We start from the raw sequence: 10,428 nt of genomic DNA, 5'->3' as shown, positions 1-10,428 counted from the left end.
CAATAGAACAAAATTATTTGAAAATGATTACATCAGTGATTTCACTTAAGTGAAAACAAAAAGTGAGTTTTTCTGGAATAAATATATAATTATGAATAATGTATTTTCTCTATTCTGTTACTCATTTAAATATTGCCAACCAGCCAACAGAACACTCAATATGAGAATAATAATTAAATTCAATTGTCTTTTATAGTTTGCTAATTTACAGTCATAAAAACCATACGTTTACACAATTTTTCAATTTTGTTGTTATGAGAGAACATATCTTATGTAACAGTTCTTAGTGGTATGTGGGCCCCATTTCTACCCTTGCCCTGGGCCCCACTAATGCCAGGGCTGTGCCTGTGTATGAAGATCTGGGGGAAGAGGCAATAACACTGAAACAAACAGCAGAATGTTTGACATGTTGGAGGGACAGAAAAGCCAGTGTGGCCACAGCCTGGAAGATGAGGTTGGAGAGGTGGGCAGGGGCCCTGCGATGTGGTGAGGAGTTTGGATCCTCTCTAGCAGAGTGGGAAGCCATTGAAGGGTTTTGCGCTGGAGAAGATGGTTCTGGCTGTTCTTAAAAAGAATGATGTCCAAGGGCACAAGAATAGAGGCAGGCACCCAATTAGAAAGCTGCAGCTTTAGTTCCAGCAAGATGACAGTGACTTTGACCCGAGTTCTCACAGTGAGAAGCGGGTCAGACCAAGGATATATGTGAAGGAAGAGAAGACAGGATTTACAAATGGATCGAGTGTTAGAGATGGGGGAGGGAGAGAATGATTTTCAGGTCCTTGGTTTGAGCAACGGATGTATGGTGGTGGGATGCCTAGAGAGGGCAGTGGGAGGTGGAGAATAGAACAGAATTTGGAACATAAGTTCTGCTTTTGTACAAGTGCTTACACTACTGAAAATGGAGAGAGGAGAAACTAATCAACTAGGAGACATTTACTAGTGTACCTTCTTACACCCTGTCAACAGCTTACAGGTAGGTCCCACTGGGGCTTATGCCATCAGCACTGTCCCACTCCTGTTGCCCATCAACCGTCCCTGCAAGGTTTTGACAGGATAGCTGAGCTGTTACAACTAAATTCCTTTCTGGCCTCGAAATTCTATGATTTTAAGGTGGCACAAAGTGGGACCCAGAAGTATTTGAATTTTAAAGGAAGACTCTTTTTTTTTTAATTTTTTTTCAACGTTTTTTAAATTTATTTTGGGGACAGAGAGAGACAGAGCATGAACGGGGGAGGGGCAGAGAGAGAGGGAGACACAGAATCGGAAACAGGCTCCAGGCTCTGAGCCATCAGCCCAGAGCCCGACGCGGGGCTCGAACTCACGGACCGCGAGATTGTGACCTGGCTGAAGTCAGATGCTTAACCGACTGCGCCACCCAGGCGCCCCAAGGAAGACTCTTTAAAGACTGAAGAGGAATCAATCTGTAGTGGTTGAAATGTTTGCATGGCAGTCTTCCAGTTGGCCACCGCCCACCTTGCTGGCATCCTTATCTACGATCCTTGTCTCCGTACATACTCGGGTGCACATTCACATCTATGTCCTGTTTTTAGAACCAGCATGTAAGAAGTGCTTCACGTATCTTTGTTGTATGAACGAGTGACATGAATGCATCAACCAGGATTATTTGCCTTGTTTTCCCCTGTGGGTTTTCTCTTATTTGCCATCCCCCAAATCTGATTGGGTTGGCTATGAGGGAGAAGAGCCCGGGAGGGCTCTTGGCAATGTTGTGCTTTAGTGCTTTAGATACCTGCTTGCATCCCCAAAGCACCCTTGCGGTCACTACTTCAGGTCTAAAGCTCTTACCCAAAATCCAGGTGTGCTTCAGGATTCCAACTCTTTGCAGATTTTAAGAAGCTAATTCTGCATATTCTACCTTTTATTATATCCAAACCCCCAGTGAGCAGGGGGAGCACCTTGTAATTAAACATATAAACCCTTTTGGAGCAAAATGTAAGAATATCAACACTAAGTAAGAAAATACATGACTTCAAGTCAAGTCTTGCTGCCAGGTGAGTTATGAAATGCTTTTAGTTTTCTGAGTGTAGTAGTTTGGAAATGTGGACAGGAGACTCTGGACCTGGGAAACCCTCACTTTTTGGATGAGGCATATGAGGTTCAGAGAGATGAAGTAATGTGCCCAAGGTCACTGTCGAGACTAGAATACGGCTGCTCTTTGTGCTGCATAATTCTGGGCTACTTGTCCTATCTGCTGCCCAATGGAAAGGAGTAAATGGCAGCCACTGCTGGTACTTAGCTGCTGTGGACACTGAAGACCAAGTTTGGAAAGTTTTCTTTCTGGAACAGCAATGCCTCCATCTACTGGACAGATGAAAGAATGACGTCTGACCCACAAGGAGAAACGAAGCTCATGATGCGGGTCATGGATTCTAAAGAAGGGCAGCTGAATTGTCTTTCCCTTCTGTATCAGTGCAAATCATATTTCAGGGGGTTAGAAAGATGCTACTACCTTACCCTTACATAATCCATCCTTTAAAATAAAACAACAATAATGAAACCTCATTCACCCAATTGCCGGGAATTATAGAGTGAAAGTACCAGTGTCCATTCTCAGGACCTCCAGAACACCTTTTCTAAAACATGACACTCTCTTGCTTCAAACTTTTCGGTGGCTCCCATCAATTTCAGAAGTGATTCCACAGGACTCCTTCTTATGACACCTGCCACTCCAGCCCATTCCCCACACATACGCTCCTTGCCCCATGGGGCCCTTATTGTACCTGTATTTCCCATTATAGAACCCGAACTGCCTACAACATTCTTACTTGCTTGCTTTCTCTGCCAGACTCTTGGTTTCTGCGCCTTTCAGAGTACCCAGAATTAGTAGGAGTTTGATCATTTTTGAGAGACGAAAAAGTAGAGTGAATTTATCTCAATAAGCTTAAGATAATCAAACAGTTGCTTATTAATTAAATGCACACACAGTAATCATACAGTAATTGGTTCCTAAATTTCAGGGTAATTACAATTTTAAAATACTTTCTTGAATACGAATTTTGGTAGAGGACGGAATGGGACCAGCTTGGGGATATTGGTTTCCCCAAAGAAAGAAGATTGTCAAAGAATCACAATATGCAGAATAATTTGCTCCTACAAGAAATGATTCTTTCCTTGAATCTCCCACATCATCTTTTCTTAGTGTCTTGAACTTCTCAAAATAAAACCTCAAAATGAATTAGCCAAAGAAACAAGAAACTGGACATGGAATATGGCACTTGGCAAACTGGGGTAGGTTACAAAACAAACATATAGAGTTATTAGTTTTTCAGGTACGTGTATCGTGTCTTATTAACCCACCTTATTAGAATGTACAATTCAGTGGTTTTTAGTATATTCACAAAGCTGTGCAACAGTTGCCATCATCAATTTTAGGACATTTTCATCATCCCTCCAAGAAACCCCATACCTTTAACGGTCAACCTCAAGGACCCCCGCTCCACCACCACTTTAGCAACCACTATTACTTACTTATTAATTGTGTAAACCACAATTTACTTTCTGTCTCTACAGAATTGCTCGTTTGGGATATTTCATGTAAATAAAGTCATATAGTATGGGATGTTTTGTGTCTGATTTCTTTCACTTAGGGTAGTGCATTCAAGGTTCATCCATGTTGAAGCACGTGTTAGTACTTACTTCTTTTCATGACTGAGTAATATTCTATTGTATGGCTCTATCACTTTTGTTTATCCACTCACCAGTTAATGAACATTTGGGTTGTTCTCATCAGCAGCTATAATGCATAATGTTACTGCAAATATTCGTGTACAGGTTTTTGTGTGGACATACGTTTTCAGTTCTCTTGAGTATATACCTAGGAGTAGAATTGCTGCATCCAGTGATACACATATATTTATTTCCTCCCCCTACTAGATTAAAAACATCCCCAGGGCAGAGTTTGAGGTATTTGTCTCCTGACCCAGTACTATGTACATTGATGTCCATTACATGTTTATTGCCTGGAATGAATAAGTGGACGATATTCGCAATTCTAACAAGGAAGGTGGTAGGGAGTTGGAGGCTAGACAGGCAGCATGAATAAAATGAATCTTTTCAAAAAACTAAAATCATGGGGCACCTGGGTGGTTCAGTCAGTTAAGCATCCGACTCTTGATTTCGGCTCCAGCTATGATCCCAGAGTCTTAGGATTGAGCCCCTCATTGGGTTCAGTGCTGAGCATGGAGCTTGCCTAGGATCCTCTCTCTCTCTCTCTCCCCCTCTTCCTTGCTCTTGCTCTTTCAAAAACAACAAAAACAAAAAACCTCAAATCATGAACAATCTTGACACTGACAAGTAAAATTGCAAAATACACTTCTCAGAACCCCAGCATCCCTTCTGTAAAACGAGATCAACAATACCTTACAGAGGTGTTGTGTTAAAATTGTTCTCCATCGGAGGAGGCCTCCAATAGAGCTGGCACACACACTAAGCACTCCACCAGTGCTCTGTAGCTGGTTAAATTCAGTGTGGTCCCTCACCCACAAACCAATCCAAACTTGGGCATTTTGTGAAATACTGTCTAGCTCTAACCTGGAAAAGACTGGATTTTCATCTCAGCTTCAAGCTCTGTCTTTTGCTGCCTATGAGATTGTTATGCCTCTGCCTATATTCATGATATCAAAGCAGTTAGTTTAGCAAGTGGAAAGAGAGGACTAATCTAGTGACTCATGCTCTCAGGATGAGAGCTAGAAATGCCACCCCACCAATTCTGCCTGGCAACATCTCCCCTGTGGTGAGCTGGGCCCAGCAAGCTACACACTCTTCACATGTGGGGAATTAGACTCTTGCCCTCATTTGGGGGCTTGGTCAATCTTTTCAGAACATAGCTTATCTATTGCTTAGATATCACATAGACTCAATTTGTCAGCCTCTTTTCAGAGTGTGATTCTTGAGAGCATTTGCGGACAAAGACCAAGTGAGGGAGTTCTATGTTTATTACGTATACTATTATGTTAAAATATGTTAAAAAGTAAAATGGGCATCTAGTTAAATACTTTTAATGACGGGCTAAATTTTGTTGATTAGGATTATTTCCACACTAAACCAAGACTGAAATGATAGAATCTGTAAACCTCAGAATATGAATGCATTTCAATTACTTTCAAGTTTAGGTACAAAACTCAAGCTAGAAACAAAAAAATATATATATCATTTATGTCAGTCTTGCTTTCCTGACTAGGTACAAATACGTTATCAATACATCAACTCAAAAATCTAAAGACCGCCAGCCTTAGCCTCTTATGTATGCGGTATCATTTTTGTAAATGAAGGAGACTTCTAACGCATCTGACATTTTCTAAACTCACGAATTGGCAAAAAAAAAAAAATTGTTCTTATCTTGCTTACACGATTAATTTGTTTATTACTCACCTCCTTTTAATAACTAGAACAGAGGGGACACTCTCATTTCCTGTTTGTGAACAAATCCCCAATTAGCACTGTGAGAACTACTGAGTTTTATTGCAAGGGTCAATAAGTACCGTAAAGGTTCCCAATTTGTGGTGGCATCTGACAAGTCACAGACGTGCCACCCTCCAGGCGATTACCAACAGCTAAATCACCCCCACCCACCACCTCCAAGAATCACAACCCGTGATCTTGCCGACCCATCTCTAAGGCAAGTTTGTTACTTGGAACTGGACCCCATTTGGGAAAGGTAGCCAATTCCTACGTTACCGTCATAGAAAGACCTAGAACTAAGAGAGGGTCTTGAAGACCGGCATTACTCCTCCTTACCACACTCCAGGAACCCTGCAATGTGGGTGGAGATGGGAGCAGGGAAAAGGTTGACCTAGACCCACAGTTTAAGGACATTTTTGCTGCAATCTTTTGCCAGTTATTGTTGCTTTTCCAGTAGAAGGGAGTGGGAAACAGTCAAGAAGAATATGGGTGTGCATATTTCTTGAAATCCAGACGTTCAGAGAAAAAAAAAAATCCATGAAAAATGTCCCTAATACAAAAATTGGCAAAACAAATAGCCCTCTTTTTTTAAACTGAACTTTGTAATAGGAGAAATTCTCTCACAAGGAGAGAGTGTTCCTGAGCCAAGTTTAGGCAGAGGAAAATTTTTCCAGCATGTCAGGAACGAAGCTGACGTTCCATTAAGAAAAAAAAAAATGTGCTAGAGGAAAGAGTAAGGGGGAAAGGGCACCAGAATTCAGACGGAGCTTTAAATTCCAGAGAGGGCACAGTTGAGAGCCCACGGAAAAACCCCCTCCGAAGGGAGACTCAGCCCATTTCTCCCTGGACCTCCCAGCCCCAGTGGACATTTCCTGTTCTGCCTCTGGAAATTCAAGCCAAAAATTACAAAACATCCTTTTCCCTCTGACCAAGTGCTTGGTTCGGAGACCGTCCCCTCCCCACGTCCGTGATCTCAGTGCCTGCCCTCCCCTTCCTTCCGCGGAACCCCTCCCTGAGCAGCAGCGCCGGCTTCCCAAGCAGGGTGATGGATCCGCGGTAGCAGGTGGTGAAAGAGGGAGACAGAAACGACCTTGGGGACCCCAGCCGAAGAGGTAGGAACGGGGGCACCGGACGTTCTTGCGATCCTTTGACATGTATCGAGCCAAAGAGGCACTTGTCCTTTAAGCCTTGGGCTGACGGCGGTCTTTTGCCGGTGGGGGTGTGTGGGGGGGGGGGGGTTGAATTTTAATTCCTGGGTTCCTGGAAGCACACATTTGGTTTGATTTCTGGTATGGAAAGCGCTGTGGCAGAATTCTGAGAGTTCCCTGATCTCTCTGGCTTTGGGGGTGTGTCTTTTCTTCTTCTTCTTGTCCCCGGAATGTCACATTTGTAAATACCTTCAGCTCTGAATAGATCGAGTGGCATTTTCGCAGTGGTGAGCTGGGGCGCAGCCGGCACCCAGGACCTTGACCACGTGCTCTGCCGGCCGGCCGGCAGTGCTGTCTCCTTCCCCTGCCCCACCACGGGCACACTCCGGAGTGGCTTCTCCAGGCGTGGAAATGTGGCGCAGGCCCCCAGGGAACCTTGAGCACCAGCGCTGCGCCTTTATGGGTCCGCCCAGGTGGCGTTCGAGACCCAGATGAGCGTGGCAGAGGTCACCCGTCCACCCGGGAGGCTGCGTGGGGCCCTTGGCTCTGTCAGGGACGAGCTCCTGGCTGTGCGTCGCTGAAAGCCAGCCTTGGCACCACATGTGCTGACATGGGACGGACACGGAGAGCGCAGCATGGTTTCTGCCTAAGGAGTAACTCAAAAATTTATGAAGCAGTCATAAATGAAGCATCTCAAATGCCCTCTCTTTGAACTCGTGTGGCTTTTACTTCTCTGTATCTTGCTGAGCCACACACTTGCACCGCTCTCTTACAGGCTGCAAAAATGAGAGTGTGAATTGAACAGACTAGTCATAACCTATTAGCTGGTGATCCCAAGACAGCAACGGTTGCTGGTGCCAGGCACCATTCTAAGGGTGGTGGGTGTCACTGTCATCCCCTTTACTTACCCATGAGGACACTGAAGGTGCAGAGACAACCAGCACATGGCAGAGGTGGGATCTGCACTGAGGTAGCCTGGGGCCCCAGTCTTTGCTGCCAAGCTCTGAAACCAGGAAGGTGGGGATTTGAATCTTGGTTCCTGCATTGCCTCGTTGGGTGACTTTGGACAAGTTCAATGCCCTCAGCCTCAGGTCCCTCATCTGTAAAATGGCATAGTGATAATCTCCACCTTAGAGAAGAGCTGCGAGCGGTAAAATAGATTTAAAAGATGATTTTATTGAAGCCAGTGAGCAATGCAAGCGAGCCCTTCCCAGTCCCTATAGTGTGTGGTATGAATGTGGATGGATCTCTTGCAAATGAAAAGCCTCAGGGTTCTGTGGGTGACAGCAAGGGTGCCTTGTGAGGATCTGTACCTTCCATGAGGGACATTGGACTTTACTTGCCAGTCAGTACAGGACTGTAGCCGCCAGCTCACTGGACTCCAAGCTCCCTAAGGGCAGGGTCCATATAGTATGTCTTTTTTTTTTCTCTTAAAAAATGCTTCTCGGGGTACCTGGGTGGCCCAGTTGGTTAAGCATCTGACTTCGGCTCAGGTTCCGATCTCACGGTTCGTAAGTTCGAGCCCCGTGTCAGGCTCTGTGCTGACAGCTCAGAGCCTGGAGCCTGCTTCGGATTCTGTGCCTCCCTCTCTCTCTGCCCTTTGTCTGCTCACACTCTGTCTCTGTCCCTCAAAAATAAAAATAAAACATTAAAAAAAATTTTTTTAATGCTTCTCAAACTGTGGTCTGAGGTTATCATTGTCTTTCAGAAGGGACACAGGGTCCCTTTGGGGAGGAGTTCAGCCAGAAGCCTCCTCTTCCTACTTCCAACCAAGCACCTCCACCTTTATGGACTTATATGTTGGGGTGCCCAGCTGAAGGAAAGTTTTGAGAACAATTTTGAGAACCGTTAACCTGGAAGAAGTCATGCGTCTGGGCTGAAAATGACTGCTTGTGAGATGGAGTTGATTTCCGGGAGGATTTCTAGCTTCCCTGTCCAAGCTCTCACTTGGCCCTCCCCACTGCCTCCGACTTAGTGATCATCTCCTGCCCTGGGGCACCCAGTGGAGGTGTGTGCCTACCAGGTCTGGAGGTGAACTCTTCCATCTCAGGCAGCCCATCCTCGTGTGCAGGGACAGGCAAGCTTATATTACAACGTGGCCTCCCTCTGAGTCTTTTCTGAATGTGCCCTTCTCAACTCTGTTCCCAGTTATGGACTGCATGATCAATAATCATAATAGTGTTACTGCTCTCTTTTAATGATAACGGCTTACCTACTGAGCCAGGCACTGTGCTAAGCACATTACACCAATTAGCTCATGTAGTCCCCACAAAAGCCCCCCAATTAGGCAGTTGGGCAGGTCCCTCACTCTGCTGATGGGGCATCTAAAGGTAGAGACATAAAGTGACTTGCTCAAGGGCACCCAGCTGGCTAGGGTTGATGGTGGATTTGGAACCCCATCCTCTGAGTCTGAGCCACACTGCCTTGAATATTTTTGCAGCCCTGTTTGACAGAGGTAAGAGGGATATTGTTGTGTGTTTCGTTCATATTTTGGGCAAAGGATGCCGCAGAGAATAGGCTGGGAGGAACAGAGTGACCAAGGCCAGGACAGAATGTTCCACGGAAGGAAGGGTGCTTCTGTGAAAAAGTGGAATCAGGATTTTTAAGCTATATCCCTGGTAAGCTTTACTTCTTCCCTCAGAGGTGGTGTGGTTTAGTGGGAAAGAACAGCTCTGTAGCCAGACTTCTCGGGTTCAAATCCTAGTACCGCCACGTATTAGTTAGGTCATCTTAGACAAATTATCAAAATAATGACATCCCATATAGAGGGATGATAATGACAGTATCAATTTCATAGAGATATTATTATGATTAAGTGGTTTAGTCCACATAAAGCATTTAGAACTGTGTCTGGCACAGAGTATGCACTCAGTAAATATGTTATTATGTGTAAAAGAGGTTGTTGGGTTAACTTTAGGTAGCTGGGTGGCCATCTGGAAATAAGTACCTGGTGTTTGAGACTATAAAACGGACACTAACAATTTCAACTGTAAGCTGGGTGGGAGAGGGTTGTTCCTGGACCCCAGCCAGAAAGGACCAGGGTCCCAGTTTAGGACTTACGAGAAAGAACTAAGATGTTCTCTTAGAGATTAAAGAGGTAGAACTAAAGCAGCTAGTCTTTAGGGTTGGCCTTGCCAAATTGGATCCTTTGATTAAATGAAGTATAATTTATTTATCTTTAAAGTTATGGTAATTAGTCCCACCTCTGACCTATTGTTATTTTGAAAAAAAAAATTGCTTGTGCTTTCAGTGAGCAAATGCCAATGGCTGAACCACTTGTATTTTTAGAAGAATGGCTTCAGGGTTTCAAGCTGAGATATAAAATTTAAGAGCTAAATATAGCAGATAAAAAGCCAGTAAAGAGATCATGAATTACAAAAGAATTTTGTGGCTTTTTCAAAGAACAAATCTGTGCAGAGCCTAAGCCTAGATTAAATTTGCAAGGATTTTGAAAGCTATGTGCATCAGTTTGCCAACCTTTACTGGAAGGAAAAGTAGGCAAGATATGAATTAATAATTGATATTTATTGAGCACTTACTATGAACCAGGCACTGTGCCAAGTGCTTCATACGCATTTTCTCATTTGCTTAATCCTCAGAACTGCATATCAAGGTACTACTTGTACTTATCCCCAGTTTACAAATGCAGAATGCAAAGTTTAGAGAAGAAAACAATATGTGTAAACACACGCACAGCTGGTAAGTGCTAGGGTTGGCACTAACTCAGGACCGTCTGGTTTGCGCATGGTGCTTAAATCTCACAGTTTGGTTCTAGTGAATCTAATCCTCCCTGATTTAGGCCATTTCTGTCTGTTTGAAGAGTGCTGTTGGGAAGAAGATGGAGGGAGCAGGAACACCCACA

At 44.3% G+C, this 10,428-nt stretch overlaps 1 protein-coding gene across 1 annotated transcript in view; it reads left to right on the top strand.

Annotated features, from left to right (window-relative positions):
- The first annotated feature begins 6,252 nt into the window (after positions 1-6,252).
- TACC1 (transforming acidic coiled-coil containing protein 1) overlaps positions 6,253-10,428 on the top strand; it is a 121,592-nt gene continuing 117,416 nt past the window's right edge. Inside the window, exon 1 of the mRNA XM_043563820.1 lies at positions 6,253-6,530. The gene's annotated coding sequence lies outside the window, so the exon portion shown is untranslated. The remainder of the gene's footprint in view (positions 6,531-10,428) is intronic.

The sequence above is a fragment of the Prionailurus bengalensis genome, chromosome B1 (genome assembly GCF_016509475.1).
Source record: "Prionailurus bengalensis isolate Pbe53 chromosome B1, Fcat_Pben_1.1_paternal_pri, whole genome shotgun sequence".
NCBI lineage: Eukaryota > Metazoa > Chordata > Mammalia > Carnivora > Felidae > Prionailurus > Prionailurus bengalensis.
The sequence above is the reverse complement of the archived record's forward strand: the minus strand, read 5'-3'. Positions and strand labels throughout refer to the sequence as shown.